Source organism: Nilaparvata lugens, chromosome 2 (assembly GCF_014356525.2).
Source record: "Nilaparvata lugens isolate BPH chromosome 2, ASM1435652v1, whole genome shotgun sequence".
Taxonomy (NCBI): Eukaryota; Metazoa; Arthropoda; class Insecta; order Hemiptera; family Delphacidae; genus Nilaparvata; species Nilaparvata lugens.
Genome location: NC_052505.1, coordinates 31,315,094 through 31,336,117, shown reverse-complemented (window position 1 = coordinate 31,336,117; position 21,024 = coordinate 31,315,094). Strand labels below are relative to the sequence as shown.

General features: G+C 35.7%; 1 protein-coding gene across 2 annotated transcripts in view; it reads left to right on the top strand.

Moving 5' to 3' along the window:
* LOC111047784 (PH and SEC7 domain-containing protein) overlaps positions 1 to 21,024 on the top strand; it is a 121,069-nt gene that overhangs the window by 7,500 nt on the left and 92,545 nt on the right. The window lies entirely within an intron of this gene.

The window sequence follows — 21,024 nt, the reverse complement described above, 5'->3', positions numbered from 1 at the left end:
AATTTGCTCCCTTAATATTCCTACGTTCCTGTTTCTCATGAATCGCCCACGTCAGCTGATCTAAACAGGAAAACATTGCTCTATCTCTCCCTTCTCTCTCTCTCACACACACACCTCATATTTCTTGCAGCTCTCCTCATCCTTCTCGTTATGTTTGTGTCAAGTTCCCCCATTTTCCCTTTCCTTTCACGTCGTCTTGAATTCCGATACTTATTCCCTCGCTTTTCTGCCTTCCCTGCTTCTTGAATTTCCCTGTTGCATTGTTCTGCTTCTCCAGGCGGAAGAAAAGAAATGAAGATAGCGTTGCTTGTAATGATGCAATAAGTTGGGGAAAGTCTGCGTTGACTACTTGTATTATGAACAAGTTATTGCAATAGGAGAGTGTATTCAAACAAGTACTCCAATACTGAGTATTCAAGTTCTGCAATAAGCTATATAATAGGAATAATACTTACGTTATTATTAAGAATAAGAAGCTTGTATTATAGAATTACAGTCGAACCTTTAAATAACGAAATCATTTTCGTAACGATTGTTTGTCACAGCATGATATTCTAGAATATTTACTTATTTTTCATGTCCATCTAACGAACTAATGAATAATCAACTTCGTTACACAGGGTTAACTTCATTTCAAAACTACAATTTCCGCTTGTGTGTGGGTTGGTAGATGAGCATCATTCCTTGAACTTAGATTGTAGAAAAAATAGGTTTCATAATTTTGTGCAATAAATCTCTTATGAAACTCACACAATTTTTTTCATGTAACAAATGTTTGAAGCATGTCATTTGACTGATAATTACATAAATGACCAACGCAAATATTAATGATGAATGTCTATTTTTATTTAATCATTCAGAATTACACAACCTATATAAAAGTACCACAGGCTTATGCACGCCCAAAACTGTTCCAATTCTAATTTATACAACAGTCTAAATGTAGCTAGGTTATTTGGCCTGTTGTATAATGTTCATTGATAGAACGATTTACAACTACTGTACTGGTACAGTAGTCAGCTATAACGATGAGATTGAATAGATAGAAAATATTAAAGAAAAATCTAATATTGTATTCTGTAATTATGTAGATTACAATATTATGCTTGTCTTATACTCTCAATTCAGTGAGTGAGCACAAAGTGGGAATGAGCAAGAGACATTGCTTCATACATGAAAGAGGCCGATATGAGAGAGAACTACACTAATGGCTAGAGTACAGTCAAAATTCAGTTTATTTTATCGTAATTGAGTTTGCGGAGAAGACTCCGTTGGGAGCCGATCCATTCACGAATAGCAGATGACCAGAGAGAGAGAAAGAGAGTGAGTGGACCAAATCAATCGATCGGTGAGTATCTGGTCTACTATAGTCGTCCGGTAATAGTGTTACATATATGGACTATAGTGAGGCTCAATTCAAATTGTCAGCATTAGTTGTATGGGAAGCATTGGTGTTATTCGTAGATAATGCTGACATTTCGAAGTGGATCTCACTATAGAGTCCACAGAGTGGAATGACACCATGTTGATAAATGGGATGGAGACGACCACCACCTTTCTGTCTGCACCTGATTGCCAATATTGACTTGCCACTACCAAATCTGCTGCTACTTGTTTGATAGTGGACCAGTGTTTGATGGTTTAAAAATAGGTGTTTGGTGAGGGTTTAATAGTAGGTTTATGTTGAGCACTGGAATTGAAATTTCTATTTGAATTACAACAATTTATGGTTATAAAGTGAATTTTTACCTTGTCATAGAGAAAATATTGCATAAGAAGATATTCCATGGTATAGGGTGTTTTTGTTCCAAATTTCACTGTTAACTGAAACCAATCGTCCCAGTAGTTGTTTTCTTGAAGCTATGTTCCGCTTGTAGTCCCTTATACTGTTCCGTTCTTACACTCTCGCCCGGACAAAACAGTAATAATAGACAGTAATCGGCATGAGTTGACAGAAAATCGGCTCGAAATTTGGAACATAAACGACCTATACCATGGGATATCTTCTTATGCTAAATTTCCCTATGGTAATGTCCACATAAGGGAAGGAATCGTTCATCATATAATATGAAATGCAGTAGCCTGTAGTGAGATTTATGTATTAAAGTCAGCATCTGATCAACATTGGGTTTCTATGCTTGTCTGTTATTAGACAAAGCAGATTGCTCTATCCTTTTCCACCGTTGCCAAATGGCTTGTAGACTTTATTCAGGAGTAGGAGTTTGAATAGATAGTGCGATTTGAAGTTTGTAAGTTTATAAATAATTCAAGGATGTTTTTTTGGTTCAGAATGATATAATTTTATTCTACACCGCCTTTGTCGCTGTCAACATACAAAAAATACCACGACGGTAGTGTTGAAGATAAATCGGTGTTGAATAAGTAAATTATAATAATGTATTTTCAAGCGAAATAATTAAAGCTTCATTCAAAACTTTACTCCTACCAGTACTAATTTGTTCAATCAACTTTGTTGTACGATCTCTCAAGTCAAACACTCGAATAATGAAATGGAAAGTAAGGTAGCATGACAGTGAATTGTGTTGTTGAACTAACAACGGAGAGCCAGCCAATACTCTCTTGTAAATCAACTACTCAGGCTAATGAGCTCCTCAATAGGAAAGCTGTTTTGAAAAGTGAAAAGTTTGAAAACGATCTACTACAACAATATTGACGGCTGCAACTGTTTCTTCTTCATCTTCAACTTCTTGCTTCTTATCATCTCTCTCTCTAATTCTTGTTCTTTTTTACTATTTCGTTCGCTTCTTCTTCCTCTTCTTAGCTTCGCCTCCTCTCTTCTTATCCATATTGCTTTTTCTCATCTTCACCGTCTTCCCCTTCTTCCTCCTCTTCTTTCTTATCGCTCTAACTTATTTCCTCCTCCTCTTTTCTTTATCTTCTTATCTTAATCTTCTTCCTCTTATTTCCATTTAGCAAGATTGTTTACATAAAAATAATATATTCAATATCTGAATATCAATTGCTGATTCTTGTTAAGGATGATCAATTTTATATAAAATATATTATAGATTAGATAACAGATATATATATAAGAAGTTAGAGAAGGAGTAGGAGAATAATATAAAAAAATAGAATATAAAGAAGTGCAAGAATAGCAAGAAAGATAATAATGAAGAAGAAAGAAGAGTTAGGAATGAAAATGAAGAAGAAACAAGAGGAAGCAAGAAGATGAAGTTGAAATAAGAGAGAAAAGATTGTAGGATTATGATTTTAAAGAGAGTAAGGTTGTAAGATGAGAAGAAAATATAGAACAATTTCAGAAATAGGAAGAGAAAAAGAATAATAACTACAGAAAAAATAGAAAACAAGGGAGAGGAGGAAAGATTGAGGCGACGAAAAGAAGACTTAGCTATTTTGGATTTGGCCAGACATGCGATCCAGCCTGGAATATATCGAACCTTTCTCCAGTCTCCCACTCTATCCCACTATATCTATGTTTATCTCACAATATACCATCCCATATTTTCTTTACTAGCGTGCAATCTGCTCTGAAGTCAGTGAACTTGACTGGCATCTTTCCATTGGACAGGAGAGTGATCAAACAATATCAGTAGATGAGGCAAGTTGACTGGCACCAGTCAGCTGGGCTGTTATTAGTATCGTGTAAACGCGGCTTGATGTGAATGAATTTTCAGTGTCAAAGAAAATCATTAGTGATCATACATTCGAAGATGATCGTTTAATGAGGATACTTGTTTGGCACCAATCAGCTTGACTGCCTACTTGCATTGTGGCTGGACGATTGTGAAGGCTGGTAGTTTTCATAAAACTGGAGAACCAATCGATGCAATTCGTATTTTTTCAATGCAAAAATTAATCTATTTCGCACAACAAAATAGGCTACATTATTACAAAACATTGTACCAGCTTAAATAAATAAAAATCTAATGAAAATTCACCTTGAAAAAACAACTTATTTCAACATTATTTGTTTTGCTTCAGAGGACAAAAACATGAAGTGAAATAAAGATGGACACACCTAGGCATAAGCCTTTTCGGAGTGCACTTCTCTTGAAATAAAATACTGAGCAGGAATGCAAGTTGACCAGCATAGTCACCTCCCATCTATGTAAAGTGTAAACTTGACTTGAAACCAGTAAAAACTGGATGTTCTTCATTGATGTGAAACTCAAATGACGCCAGTAGTGTTTAGATTAGAAATATGTTGAATGGCACCAGTAATGTAGGCTGTCTCCTAGTAAGGTATAGGACAAAGCAGCGGTTTCCAACCTGGGTGTTGCGCCAGGCCAATAGTAATTCTAACAATTCAAGGTCTGACAATATAACATTAGAACTTATTAATAATAATTATTTCAAACATCCAATGAAAGCTATATAAATAGAACTAATTCGATGTTTGAAATGACTAGTATACATGAATATTATTCCAGCAGTTGGTCAACTGCAATTTCTATTAAAATCTTCCACCTTTAGAGCCTAATAAATATGATGACAAATGTTATCGTGCTGGAGAGAATTTGATGTTGTGTTTGTTATTTCTATAAAGTGAAACAACTGGAAATTGTCAAATTGATAATGGTGTAGCAGCCGAAACTAATTCAGTTATAAGTATTCAATTCGGAAGTATTTCAATTTTTCAGTCTATCTTGACTAAAAACCAGTATCTCATATCAAATCAACTGTAGAAATTTGGTTTCTCAAATCAAACAATTCCATATAGTCCTTATTATCTTTTCAAATGAATAATGTGTTTGTTGAAATTTGAAGTCGAATTATTCATTAAAGACAAAAGTGCCGCCTCCAGTTGACTAGCTAACCTATCTACTATCCTCGTGTAAACGCGGTGTGGTGGCGATGTGGTGTGATGGCGTGAGAGTGGTGTGGCAACTTGCCATCAATAGACCAACAGACACTCTTCTGCTCCCCAGCCTACCAACACCAACCCTCATTATAGCACGTTCCTTCTTCTGAGAAGCAACAGAACAACCACCCTTCTCTACTTATCATACCTTCTCTCCTTCATCACCTCACTTCTCTTTCTTCTTCATCTTCTTCTTTATCCTCTCCTCTTTCTCCTTCACCCACTTCTCCCAACCTCCTGCTTCTTTATCTTATCATCATCATCATCATTATCATCATCATCATCATCATCTTCCTTCTTCTTCCACCTCCTGCTTCTCTATCTTATAATCATCATCATCATCATCATCATCATCATCATCATCTTCTTCTTCTTCTTCTTCTTCTTCTTCTTCTTCTTCTTCCTCTTCTTCTTCTTCTTCACCATCTATTAATTTTCCTCCTTCTTCTTCACAATCTTCATCTTCTTCACAATTTTCATCTTCATCTTCTTCTTTTTTCCTTTCTTGTTCTCTTTTATCTTCTTCTTGTTCACCATACTTTTAAATTTTTAATTTCCTCCTCCTCCTCCTCCTCCTTATTCACAATCTTGTTGTTGTTGTTGTTGTTGTTGTTGTTGTTGTTCTTCTTCTTCTTCTTCTTCTTCTTCTTCTTCTTCTCTTCTTCTTCTTCTTCTTCTTCTTCTCTTCTTCTTCTTCTTCTTCTTCTTCTTCTTCACCATATTTTTATTTTCCTCCTCCTTATTATTCACAATCTTCTTCTTGTTCACCATATTTTTAATTTCCTCATCCTACTTCTTCTTATTCGCAATCTTGTTCTTCTTCTTCATGGTCTTTTTCTTTTCCTCCTTCTTCTTCTTCGTCTCCTTTCTCTTCTTCATCTTCTTTTCTCCCTAATAATCTCGTCACATTCACCTCACCACATCTTTTTCATATCATTTTATTTTCTGCGTCTCCCACGGCTATTTTCACTATCACTCCTGTCCTTCTCCTTCTCTCTTCCCTTTTTCGTTCACTCCTCATTCATATTTACTGTCGTTTTTCGCTTCTTCTCTTTGTGCAGTGCTTGAGCTGTCAAGTGCAGCGTCCACCCATCTTCAAGCAACTAGTTAGTGAGCAGGCCGCAAATTATCGTCTGCCGCAATTAGAGCAGATACACTTTTCGCAGATACGCGGCTTGGTTGACTCAACACGGACTTTAATGTAATGTAATATTTAATTTTATCTGAAGTAAAATTCGGCAAGAGGGTGGATTGACTTGCAAGTCTCAGTTTATTCATTCCGCAATACGTTTCATTCACTTTACTTTCCCGTATACGTAGTACGTACTACAGGTGACTGAGTAAGATTACCTGGTTACTATAAATGTTTGTTCATAACGTTGTGCTTATCTGGATAATCATTAATGAATTGTCTTAATCCACTTCATTAATGAATTTTTCTTTGCCAATGGACTTGATTGTTCATTAATAAAAAATCGGGTGAACGTCGGTTTCCGAGCTCGGGATTTAGCTAAGTTCTAGACTTTAAACAGCTGGGGTTAGAAAATTGTCTTTCCAAAACGGGGCGTAGTTGCTGTACCGCAAATAGTTGCGGCAAAAAGAATCTTTATTTTGTCATACTTCTAATTGAAAACGTTTCTCTCTGATGAAATGAAACATTCCTAACTAATTCAAAATATCTGAATCTGTACACTATTTTCTCTTTATTTTATTTTGTGTAAGTTTTCCAGTTTTTCGAAATTTAATTTAAACGTGACTGACTATGACTACGACTACGCCCCGTTTCGGAAAGCCAATTTTCTTACTCCAGCTGTTTAAAGTCTAGAACTTAGCCAAATCCCGAGCTCGGAAACCAGCCCTTAGATGGATACATGTACTATTTTCAACAATCTCAGCTACCTTTTTGATACCCACTTACACTAGCCGCTCCACTATGTTTTGACCCCGAAATCGGCTTCCATTATTAACGATAAACCTGTTCAGTTTCTGAAATCTTTTACATGGTGCAGCATCTGTAAATGGTGCAATATGATTGGCTGCTCTATCTAGTTGAAGGCTGTCATTGGTTGAGAGAAGACACACTCTTAGGCTTGAGGGAGGGAGTGAGTATTCGTACTACATCTGAGCATACTAATACTCTGACAGTTTGATGTGTATCTCACTATACTAATGCTGTAGATTTACTATGAATGCTTCACCCACGATGGGCGTGTCTTGTCTCAACCAATGACAGCCTTCTTCCTTGATAGGTCAGTCAGCTACCAATCATATGGCTTCATTTTCAGTGTACATTATGCTGCTCCAAGTTCATCTGCTGAATTTGTTTTAAGATTTTTTAATTTAATATTATAATTGACCCGAGATTTATGGTGTAACAACACTGTAACATAGCTCTCATTTTTCCAATAAATAGAATAAAATAGAACAGTAGACACACATCAATATTTATTCAACAAAAAAACATGATGTGTACCACAAATCCACATTATCATTGAAACATGTAGGATGAATAAAAAATGAATCCTTGAGGAAAATATGTGGTAGATACAATTTCAAGGCAAATTTTTCATCACCACAATATTACTTTCACCACTGCAAAGAAAAAAAACAAATAACTATCCGGACTAAGTCCTCAATTACCTACTATCAGGCTGGAAACAATTAGAAATATTGTGAGTCGTTCTGAAACAAAGTATCCTACAATACACATCTGTGTAATCATGAGCCGTAGGGGTTCATTATCATGAGCCAGGATTGAGTTGTAAAATTATGGCCGATTCAGCTTAGAAACAAGGAGTTATGTGGTTCTGTGAGCGGCTTAACGTAACGATTATTTTTACAGCACTGTATTGTCGCTACAGTCAGATTCTCTTTAAACTTTCAGTATTTCACGCTAATAACGTCAATGCTTCATGCTCAAACTATTCTGACAGTTGGAAGAGAAACTCACTATAGTCCTAATCTTTATTGTCATACATCACGCCAATCTCTCGTCCGACTCTGATGAGAAAAGAGTCATAATTCAGCTTTTTCACTGAATTCTTATTTGTTATTAGTCGAATTTTTTCGGTGACAGATATTGTATTATAGTTAGGTCCACGTTATAATGACAGTATTTGATCAACTTTGCTTTTGCTATCCTTGTCTATCATTCGACAAAGCCGGTGGTAATATCCTTTTCTAGGTCCAAAACGATGCCAATTATGTTTTCGACAGTGTAGAAATATAATTAATTAATGCAGAGAATCGGCATCGCTATTCTTCTATCTTTAAATACTGCCATTATAACGTGGACCTCACTATAGCTGGTTTTACTGGTATTTGAATGTTTAAATAGTTGAATCTCTTTCGGCTTCTTCTTCATAGCTTTTTTCTTCTCTTCTCATTCTACTCCTATATGTATTAACTCTTCATTGTCTATTCCTTCTTCACCCTCTCCTCTCTCATTACTCCCTTGCTCTACGCTTGCTTTCCCTTCATCGCTCCTCTTCCTCATCTTCTTTTTCTTCTTCCTCCTCCGCCCCTCTTCCTCCTCCACTCCTCCTCCTCCTCCTCCATCATCTCTTCCCTCATCCTATTCTTCCTTCACATTTCTTCTTTCTATTTCTCACTTCTCATCATTTCTCTCCTCCACTTCCTTCTCCTCCTCCTACCCTTGATCCTCATCTTCTCTCAACTTAATTCTTGTACCACATCCCTATTTCATCTTCCTCCTCCTTCCAACTATTCTACTCTTTCTCCGTTTCTTCTACCTCTCCTCTTACGCGTACTTATTTTCACCTTAAACCTCTTTTTTCATCGTTGTCTCATGTTTCTGTTCCTCTCCTCATCATCATACTCCTCTATTCTTACATCCTGTTCGTTTTCTTCTTTCCTTCTCAGTTCTTTTTTCTATCCGTTCTTCTCCTCAAAACTTACTCGCATTTTTTCTTGAAATGCGCGTACATTCACTCTACTACAATTAGTTCCAAATCCTATCAGCGGCTTCCACTCTTCATTCTGTTTTGATACATAGATAAACTTCAACTGGACATTGATAATCTGGATTATAAATCAACTGGACGATAGAAATTATTTCAAAGATTACATAGTTTCATTTATTTATTCTTGAAGTGGAAATTTATTGGTTTGGCGCTGAACATTTCCCTAGAAGTGTTAAAGATGGCGATTGTTTCTCATTCCAATATTGTAACGCTTGTGGTTCTATAAACTAAACTACACAGTGTAAACCGACAATATAAGCATATACTGTTTATAGCAATAGTTTGTCCACATTTTTTGCCGGTTCACACTTTCTGAGTAGTTGGGAAGGTTATATTGTGAAAGTTATCCATACTGGATAAAAATAATAGGTATTCTAGACCTTATTTTTATTCAGTTTGTCGGATTTATTCAAGACCTGAAATAGAATAACCATAAATGAAATCGGGCCTTCAATGAGTGATAATCTAATGGAAGAGAGTAATAAGTGTCAGCATTTGAGTGGTGGGTTGACTCATTTTTGAAGTGCAGGCTTATGAAAGAGCAATCGAGCTAAGTAGGTTAGTAGATTTTCTAATTATTGCGCTCCAAGTTTCATCTGTGCGCTTGAATTCTGTTCTAAATATAGTAGTGAGTTCATATTGGAGACTAAAACATGGCTTGTGTTGATCTGGACCAGGATATGATTGCAAGTTATGAGCCATATAACTATTTATATTCATATAACAGATACATATTATATACAAAAAGATGAACAGAATATAATATCAAAATATTTGATTTGTTTCATTTTATAGAATTTTTTCGAGTCTGATAAAAATATAATTATAAAAATCGATTTTGCATAATCTATTTATCCATTTATTCATCTATGAGTTCGGTTAAATCTTGAGCATTTGCATATGAATAAAGTAAATCGTTTTACAACATTAATCCAGGATTTAACAATATTATTTAGTATTTATAGTTGGTAGCTTCTACTCATGAAATATCAACTCTGCAATGAAAGTACAATTAAAGCGAGTGTAACAACATATCGAAAGTATTAATATTAAATTGTTCATCTACACAATGCAATACTAATTTATTGATGCTGCGATTACTATCAGTTCACTAATTTACTGAATATTGTAAAAAAATAAACTAAATTTGTTGTAGCATCAATTCAAGTTGCTTTCTGCTACTATCTAAGATGGAAAGGTGAGTTGAATTATAATTATTGTAAGCTTTAAAACGTCAGAAGTGGATAAATTCTAGTGAATAGATCATTTTCCATAATGAAGTGGTCCAATTCAAATTAGATTCAAAATCATATTCAACTCAGTTCATACAAATTACTTATAAATTAAGAATTACAAAAAAATGAAACATGTGAAAAGTCGTCAAAAAGTGGATATAGCTGTTGAATTTTCGTATCTTCCAATAAGGTACAATCTCAATCATTGCTAATTCCACATCAAAATGAGGATCAAAATTTCTCTGATATTGAGTTGTGGAAGCTATTTCGCGACTTACAAACAAAAATCTATTTTGGTTATGAGGAAGACTGGCTGAGTACACAGTAGAAAGCAGATGACTGCATCTTCCAAAAAGACACTAGGAATGTTTCCTGCTTTCTGATTTATTTTCGACTGAATGATGTGATATTTCCTATGAGTCCACTGAATCACAATGCAAACCTAATAATACTCTACTGGTCTAGCAGGAATTTGAAAAAAGAATCCAAGAAAGATGTAAAAATTCTAGAAGTGAGATTTCCTATGACTACTATAATAATTATATCAGAGTGCGAATCCAGTAATAATGACAGAGTTTGGAACAAATACTTTTCGAAAAATAGTACAATTTCAGACGGCTCTAATAGACGGTATTGAGATGGAAAATCGTATTTACTCTATAAGCATTATTAAATTTAATCATAATTATCTTATTATAATATTAAATAATGTATAATAATGACTGCGATCGTCTTCAAATCAAATGCATCGAATTTCCCTCAACAAAACAAAAATAATATTCACCAAATTAACATCATTGGTAATATTTCAGGAATATTCACATCCAAAATCAAATATTGGAGATATATCAAATTTGAAATTTGATCTTTCTGGCTATAAATGGTTCAATGGTGTTTATGGAGGATTGGTGATTCCATCTTTTCTTTATAACTTATTGTAAATGTATGTAATTGTTAATTTCTGCTATTAGATGAGATCAGGAACCCTCCAAGTATTCATAAAACTAACCAAAAAACTTGGTCTAAAGCCCTGCTTCCTAGCGAATATTGATTTTCTGATTTCTGCTGGGCAAGAAATGAATACAATTGGTTCATGGAAGTGTTCACAAACATTTACATACACTGTAGAATATGTGAATACTCCCGTAAAAATAAATGCCAGATCCCAGATACATTGGCTGACTGTAAATGTGTGAACACTCCCGTAAGAACCAATAGTTCTCTTTTTGCCCAGCAATGCATAAATGCATTGGAAATCAGAGCTTAACCGCTATTGCTCGCTTTAGAAAGAGTCATTATTATAATGAAATTTGTATTCTTCACAATTCTTGAGAAATGATAAAAATGTGTTTTCCCGATAAGATATCAATTCTGTATTCATATGCAATTAATATTCTAAATTGAACGTTCCTCCCAGTCAAGAACATATTTTATTCTACTCAAATCAAATTTTTAATCTTGGAAATACGTATCGAAACAACGTTTTTAACTAACTTATCACGATGCACAGGCTTAATATTGAATTTACATGCAATTTATATTCTCTATATCGTTTGCCCAAGCTGGCAGCATTGCTCATCAATAGCATTAGTGCTTTTCATTCAACCAACGCTGACTGTTGAAAGTGAAACTCACTACAGCTAATTACAACAAAGCCTTTATCCACCCAGGTGCATATCCAGAGCCGTAAATGGATTTTCTAAAGGATCTCATCGTTTTTGTCGCCGATATTTATGAGCTAGATTCTCAGTAACGTCCCTAAATAACTTGAAAGTTGAAGTTCTCCGTACTTAACTATTAAAAGAAGAAGAAGTTGCAAAGAAATGTTAATTATGCGGTTGGGAAACTTTTCACAATCATTATTTATTCGCCACAAAAACTTATCCAGCTTTTGCTGTTTTTAGCTTTCTCGGACTGTTATTAATGACCTTACTCTGCTGTTTCAAAAAAGATTCACTTTCAACTGTCAGTATTGGTTGAATGGGAAGCATTGATGTTGTGCATAACGAATGCTGACAGCGAGTTTCATTATATCTTTGATATGCATGGAATCTCAGTTATAAATATGAGTTACAAGCCGCTTGGGATATAAGACAGATGATAAGGTCATAGATTAATGAAAGATGGTGTTATATTGTCAAAGATGATGTGTACGATAAATGTGTGATGATGATAAGTGAACGATGGTGTTATGTTGTCATAGATGATCATCTAGTGATATTCACTTCAAACTATAAAAATTCCTTATAAATACAACAATGCTCCCATACAATCAATGCTGGGATCTCAACGTGAATCTCAATATCGTTCACTGCGATAAGAGTTTGTAACACCTAAGTTTAATGTAATTTCAGTCAATAAATAAATAAGTTGACTCGTCATGGCTAGTGAAGATGATGAAGATGATGTCAGTGATGGTTATAAAAGTTTATTGCGGTAATATTATAATATATTGAAACATGTTTTATAGCCTATGTTCTAGAATCTTCCACTTATGCAGTGTAATCGGTTGAAAAAATGTATAAACTTACATGAGAGGTGATTCGTTCTCACCATCATTGTATGAATTGCGCCTGTAACTATAATTGAGTTGATCATTTAAGAATTTATTGGCATTGGTAATGTTTATTTGATGATTTGACAACCTAATCTATATAAATAAAAATCGAGCCTGAAATTTTGACATTAAATAACTTTTTATGTGTGCACCGAATTTGATGATTTTATTAGTTGTATTTGTTATGTTCAGGAGCAGGCTTATGGCCTATCAAATTTATGATCCGACTTCAGGACTCTTTCCTACGGTCCTTCAAAGTTTACAATCAATTCTTATGGAAGATTTGTGAGCTGGCCACACACAGAAATAAAAATCAGCTGTTATAATCATTGCGTCATCCAACAGCCGTCGGTAGATTTGTTTTTACTTTCCTTGCCCTATAGGTAAGGAAAGTATTGCTTTCCGAAAAAAATTAAGGTACCCCAATTTCTAAATTTCTATACGTTTCAAGGTCCCCTGAGTCCAAAAAAGTGGTTTTTGGGTATTGGTCTGTATGTGTGTGTGTGTGTGTGTGTGTGTGGTGTGTGTGTGTGTGTGGTGTGTGTGTGTGTGTGTGTGTGGTGTGTGTGTGTGTGTATAAGTGTATGTGCGTCTGTGTACACGATATCTCATCTCCCAATTAACGGAATGACTTGAAATTTGGAACTTAAGGTCCTTACAATATAAGGATCCGACACGAACAATTTCGATCAAATGCAATTCAAGATGGGGACTGAAATGGCGAAAATGTTGTAAAAAACAGGGTTTTTCGCGATTTTCTCAAAAACGGCTCCAACGATTTCGATTAAAATTATACCAAAAATAGTAATTGATAAGCTCTATCAACTGCCACAAGTCTCATATCTGTAAAAATTTCAGGAGCTCCGCCCCATCTATGCAAAGTTCGATATTAGATTCCCAATTATCAGGCTTCAGATAAAATTTAAACAAAAAATTTCGAGTGGAAAAGATTAAGTATGAAAATCTCTACAATTAATGTCCAGTAACATTTTCACCTAAAATTGAAAATAAGCACGAAATTCGAGAAAATGTTATTATTTCAATTGCAAACTGTTGATTCTATAAAATGATTCACTATGAAGAGATAGCAGACCTCGTATGTCTCCAGTCTTATTGTCCTGTCACCAACTGGCTCAGATCTTTGTTTATAAGTAGACTTCAGATGCGCGTGCACATGCGTCAGGTGATCAATTTTCATAACGGCAAGGAAAGTTGTGTGAGTGCGCCACACCAGATTTTTCTATTTTTTTTCTACTGATTCACAAAATGTTAATTCTAATAGTAATGCCGCGGTACGAACGACGTCCAAACTTGTTCGTAGAACACGAAATGCTGTAAATTTAGAATATGACGGGAAAATCAGCAGCAAGGAGATATAGCCTACCATTCAATTCCCCAGCAAGCTGCATTCAACTATATCTAAAAATACAAACTCCTGCACAATTAACTAAGCACATAGTCCATATTGTCCATGTAGTCCATATATTGAGATAATATAAATGTATAAATACTGATTGTCGGATCTTTTTCTTTTTAATGTAGTGATGCACAGTATCAAAGGCTTTGGAAAAATCGTATGACCTTAGACCAACAGAATCACCACTCTCTAAGTTGCTAATTACACCACTAACCACATTAGTATGGGATCATTAGTGCTTCTTCCAGACCGGAAACCAAATTGTTTTTCAGAGAAAATGTTGTTGGACTCAAAATAGATTGACATTTGTTCATACATTAGTGTCTCAAATACCTTTGAAAATACAGGAACAATAGCAATCGGTCTGAAATTACCTTTCTCTTTCCTTGATCCCTTCTTATGAAGAGGTAAAACTTTAACATTTTTTAGCTCCTCTGGATAAGTGCCAGTAGCAACAACACATTCATTGAACAAGTATGCCAACACTTCACATATATTAACAGCTGCTATTTTCAAGATTAAAGCATTTAAACCATAAATATCCAGACACTTACTATTACTCAATTTTAAAATAGTGTCAAATACTTTCTCTACAGTTACAGGCTTAAATGAAAAATGTACACTAGGCTGTTGCAATTTGCTAAAATAGAAAGTTGAATCATTAATACTGACAGGTATATCTCTGCTTATCAGAGAAACATAATCTACAAAAAAGTCATTGAATTCATCAGAAGAGACATCAACAGGAGTCATAACGGCAAGGAAAGTTGTGTGAGTGCGCTACACCAGATTTTTCTATTTCCTTTCTACTGATTCACAAAATGTTAATTCTAATAATAATGCCGCGGTACGAACGACGTCCAAACTTGTTCGTAGAACACGAAATGTTGTAAATTTAGAATATGACGGGAAAATCAGCAGCAAGGAGATATAGCCTACCATTCAATTCCCCAGCAAGCTGCATTCAACTATATCTAAAAATACAAACTCCTGTACAATTAACTAAGCACATAGGAAGTCCATATTGAGATAATATAAATGTATAAATACTGATTGTCGGATCTTTTTCTTTTTAATGTAGTGATGCATCCGATTAAGTTCAGGCTAAGCACTCCTGAGGAGGCGCGGCTTTGTGATACAGTGTTAATCTTATGGAGATTGCCTTATCACACCGTTCCACGCCATGCTTGATTCAGTGTGTGTGAGTTCTTCCATTCAAACCAATAAGCAAGAAGGATGCAATATGCCGCATCGCGCCTCCTCAGGTGTGCATCCAGCTAAAGTTTCTCATGAGATGCATTAACTATTTGGCGGTACGAAGTTCGCCGGGCCGGCTAGTTTATAATAATTCAATCAAAATGAACAAAAAACTATTAGATAAGGAATCCAGATCATGGAATTGTGTTTTGACTCTTCAGCCCTGAATTCAGAAACTGGCAACATTCTCAGAAAAAAGTATCCATCTGAATATAAATAACAAGTAACGAGATGATACTGGAGTGTTACACGTTATTTGACAGATTCATTTTTTGATAATTGTATAGTTGTTTAGTAGGCACACCAGGTAGGTGCTGAGTTTTTTTCGTGAAGGAACTACTGGTTATGGTGGGGGAGGGAGTCAGCAGGGGTCGCAACGAGCAGGGAGATAATAGAGAGGCAGTGTTTATGTCGTCGTTGCTGCATGCCACTGTTGGATGATTTCCAAATTGTGTTGTTGAAATTTGTCTAAATGAGAGCCATGACCGGCCATGGTTGAGTGAGGTCGGTGGTCTGTTGTCATGAAGTATGGAGTCTGGGGGTTGACGGTTGAAGGGGGTCTAAAATGATATTCATTGCAAACTGTCAGCATTTGCTATAAATAACACTAACCCTTCCCATTCAAACAGTGCTGATAGTATGGAGTATAGGGGATGAGGGCTGTTTTAATTTAGGTTGTGCGGTTGTGTTGTGAATGAAATTGGAGTTGTTGTCCGATGGTGGTGTTGCGAGGGGGGTGAGAGTTGGTGTGAGAGTGCAAGAGATGGCAGAAGAATTCGGGAGGAATAGAAAAGAGAGAAAGGACTAGAGAGCGAAATGAGGGAAAGAATAGAAGATGAGTGAATCTCAAAGAAGAAACGTGAAAGAGATAGCGGCAGACAAAGAGAGAGTGAACGAGAGTAGTAAGTTTTGCAATTATTATTAGGTCTAAGTAAAAAGAGAATTTGAGGGAGTGAGAGGTTGGAGAATGAGGAGAAGTTGGTGAGGACGAAGTTGAAGGAAAGAAAGAATTATTGAGAGTAGTAAAAATTATTGGCGAGAGCTCAGATGATGAAATTATATAAATTGAAAAATGAAGGAAAGTTTAGAAGGGGTAGAAAACGTAACGTATTAAGGATGTACGATGACGGAAGAAAGTATGAGATAAAAATCTGGTGTGGTACACTCACACAACTTTCCTTGCTCATATTCGAAACTACGATCAGACTTTTGTATATGTGTATATATAATTGTTTTCAGAGTACTTTTTACTTTCCTTGCCCTACTACCATAGGTAAGGAAAGTATTGCTTTCCAGAAAAAATTAAGGTACCCCAATTTCAAGTTTTCTATACGTTTCAACAAGGTCCCCTGAGTCCAAAAACATGATTTTTGGGTATTGGTCTGTGTGTGTCTATGTGTGTGTGTGGTGTATGTGTGTGTGTGTGTATGTGTGTGTGTGTGTGGTGTGTGTGTGTATGTGTGTGTGTGTGTGTGTGTGTATGTGTGTATGTCTGTGAACACGATAACTCCATTCCTAATTAACCGATTGACTTGAAATTTTAAACTTAAGGTCCTTATACCATGAGGACCCGACAATAAGAAATTCAATAAAATTCAATTCAAGATGGCGGAAAAATGGCGGATAATTACTAAAAAAACCATGTTTTTCACGTTTTCTCGAAAATGGCTCTAACGATTTTCTTCAAATTTATACCATGGATAGCTATTCATAAGCCCTATCAACTGGCATGAGTCTCATTTCTGGGAAAATTTCAGGAGCTCCGTAATATTCTTGAGAAAAATGGCGGATAATGACTAAAAAGCCATGTTTTTCACGGTTTTCTCGAAAACGGCTCTAACGATTTTCTTCAAATTTATACCATGGATAGCTATTTATAAGCCCTATCAACTGACATGAGTCTCATTTCTGTGAAAATTGCAGGAGCTCCGTAATATTCTTGAGAAAAATGACAGTACTAAAAACCATGTTTTTCACGATTTCTCAAAAACGGCTCTAACGATTTTTTTCAAATCCATACCCTGTATAGTTATTTATTAGCTCTATCAACTGACATGAGTCTTTTTCCTGGGGTACTAATGGGGGGTCCACCCAATCCTTGAGAAATGGACTTTGTAACCTCCTTCTCGTGCATGAGGTAGGTAGGAACACGGTTTTACTTTTTCTTCTTCCATATACCGTGGGTAGGTAGAGCAGTTTATAAAAAGAACACAGTCATAGTCAAGATATTCATCTGTAGAACAGCTGTTCTGACGAATTTCAAAAAAAAACATCGAATTTCACAATATTACATAAAGGAAAAAGTACTCTGAAAACAATTGTATATACACATATACAGTAGTCTGATCGTAGTTGCAAATATGTTGCCGTCAATCGTCATTATGTTTTTCCCCTAAATTATTCTCGTTTGATATTGAGGCTTAGGTTTATTTAGCGAACTATATTGGAAATTTCAAGGTAGGGTTATAAAAAGGGCACTTTGTTCCGTGGATGTTTTTTTTACAAGAGAAATATTTGATCAAAATAAGGGGAAAGGTTTTTTAGCGAAAATAGATGTAAAATTTTAAATAGTTCAATGAGCAAGGAAAGTTGTGTGAGTGCGCTACACCAGATTTTTCTATTTCCTTTCTACTGATTCACAAAATGTTAATTCTAATAATAATGCCGCGGTACGAACGACGTCCAAACTTGTTCGTAGAACACGAAATGTTGTAAATTTAGAATATGACGGGAAAATCAGCAGCAAGGAGATATAGCCTACCATTCAATTCCCCAGCAAGCTGCATTCAACTATATCTAAAAATACAAACTCCTGTACAATTAACTAAGCACATAGGAAGTCCATATTGAGATAATATAAATTTATAAATACTGATTGTCGGATCTTTTTCTTTTTAATTAATGTAGTGATGCATCCGATTAAGTTCAGGCTAAGCACACCTAAGGAGGCGCGCTTTGTGATACAGTGTTAATCTTATGGAGATTGCCTTATCACACCGTTCCACGCCATGCTTGATTCAGTGTGTGTGAGTTCTTCCATTCAAACCAATAAGCAAGAAGGATGCAATATGCCGCATCGCGCCTCCTCAGGTGTGCATCCAGCTAAAGTTTCTCATGAGATGCATTAACTATTTGGCGGTACGAAGTTCGCCGGGCCGGCTAGTTTATAATAATTTCAATCAAAATGAACAAAAACTATTAGATAAGGAATCCAGATCATGGAATTGTGTTTTGACTCTTCAGCCCTGAATTCAGAAACTGGCAACATTCTCAGAAAAAAGTATCCATCTGAATATAAATAACAAGTAACGAGATGATACTGGAGTGTTACACGTTATTTGCCAGATTCATTTTTTGATAATTGTATAGTTGTTTAGTAGGCACACCAGGTAAGTGCTGTGTTTTTTTCGTGAAGGAACTACTGGTTATGGTGGGGGAGGGAGTCAGCAGGGGTCGCAACGAGCAGGGAGATAATAGAGAGGCAGTGTTTATGTCGTCGTTGCTGCATGCCACTGTTGGATGATTTCCAAATTGTGTTGTTGAAATTTGTCTAAATGAGAGCCATGACCGGCCATGGTTGAGTGAGGTCGGTGGTCTGTTGTCATGAAGTATGGAGTCTGGGGGTTGACGGTTGAAGGGGGTCTAAAATGATATTCATTGCAAACTGTCAGCATTTGCTATAAATAACACTAACCCTTCCCATTCAAACAGTGCTGATAGTATGGAGTATAGGGGATGAGGGCTGTTTTAATTTAGGTTGTGCGGTTGTGTTGTGAATGAAATTGGAGTTGTTGTCCGATGGTGGTGTTGCGAGGGGGGTGAGAGTTGGTGTGAGAGTGCAAGAGATGGCAGAAGAATTCGGGAGGAATAGAAAAGAGAGAAAGGACTAGAGAGCGAAATGAGGGAAAGAATAGAAGATGAGTGAATCTCAAAGAAGAAACGTGAAAGAGATAGCGGCAGACAAAGAGAGAGAGAGAGAGTGAGCGAGAGTAGTAAGTTTTGCAATTATTATTAGGTCTAAGTAAAAAGAGAATTTGAGGGAGTGAGAGGTTGGAGAATGAGGAAAGTTGGTGAGGACGAAGTTGAAGGAAAGAAAGAATTATTGAGAGTAGTAAAAATTATTGGCGAGAGCTCAGATGATGAAATTATATAAATTGAAAAATGAATGAAAGTTTAGAAGGGGTAGAAAACGTAACGTTTTAAGGATGTGAGATGACGAAAGCGAGTATGAGATAAAAATGAGATAGAATGACACAAGAAGCAAAATGAAAGCGTCCAAAGCGAAGAGATGTGTGAAGAAAAGGAACTGTTGATGAAGTGAAAGAACAGAAAAAAGGTGGATGAAAAAGAGGAGGAAACAGTGTGAGATATGATGGAGAGGAAAAAAGTTTGAAAGATCGAAAAAGAGGGCGCCGGATATAAATTGAAAGTAAATATGTAATTTGAAGAAAAGGAATGAAAGGGAAAGAAGGGAATAATGAAGGAGAACAAGGAGAAAGAGACACAGGGAAGAGAGGAGAAGGAGATTGAAAATATTCATAGTGGGCAAGACGCAAGACAAATTTCATGGTATGAATGCTCAATGTAGAGAAAGATGAAAATTGTCAGAGAGAAGAATATGGGAAAGGAGGAAGAGGAACATTGAATGACTAGAAAGAGATTAAATTCGAGAGATAGCTGTGCAGTTGAAAGAAGAGAAAGAAGTGTGATAGAGTAGAAAAATATAGCGAGTGAGATAGAGAAAGAGCTGTGTAATTGGTGCTCTCCAGATGAGTCAGTCTCCAGAGAACATTCTTTTCCTTTCCAGGCTGCGAGAAGTGTTTTCCAGACTTATTATTCACTGTCTGGACTTGCTGAAGGATTCATATTAATTTCTCTTGAATGCTTGAATGTTTTGTAGGCGTTTTCCAATTTGTTGTAAATGAATTAGGGTTAGGGTGAACAATTGATATAAATGAATAAGGGTTAGGCTGGATAATTTTATATTAATGAATTGGGGGAAGGCTAAACAATTTGATGTACATGAATTAGGGTTGTCTCAACAATTACAATGATGAACATTACAACAAGGTTCCAATCTATGTGATCATGATATCATTTGTTCACTACAATGAATGAATTGTGTTTTTCCACAGTTTTTGAGGCATCAATGGAAGCAAATGTTTGGGCATCTTGCTCAAATGCATGGAAATTCAGGAGTTTTTACATCGATCAAACAAATTTGAATGAACTTCCATAACTGTGTAAATTCAGGGGTTTAGTAGCTAATTTTACAAGTAGATAATAATTGAAAGTCTTGAACATGTGTTGGCTAAGGAAGAGTTCATGTAAACTAGTTCGAGTAAACTTGATTCAGGTAATTTGACCATTATTTGTATCGGCCTCCATTATCTATTATCAATGATCAGGTGATTGATCAATGAGCGAGGAATCCCTTTAATGGCCGCCCTTCAATTGCTGGCATTCTTGAAATTCGAAAACTAAGATTTCTCACTTGGTAATCTGTGAGTGCAACAAAAAGTGTCTTCACTATAAATTCCCCCCCTGTTTTTATAGTGCGAATAAAGTAGCTGGCGCTATTAAAATTAGTCTGAATTATTAAAACTGAAATCTACAGCAATATTCTTTATTTTATCATAAGCTGTAAAACAGCTCATCTGGAAATTTAATGTTTTCTAACCGTGTAAACCTGTTATTTTATTCATAAGATGCTGGAAGAGAAGGTACTTCTG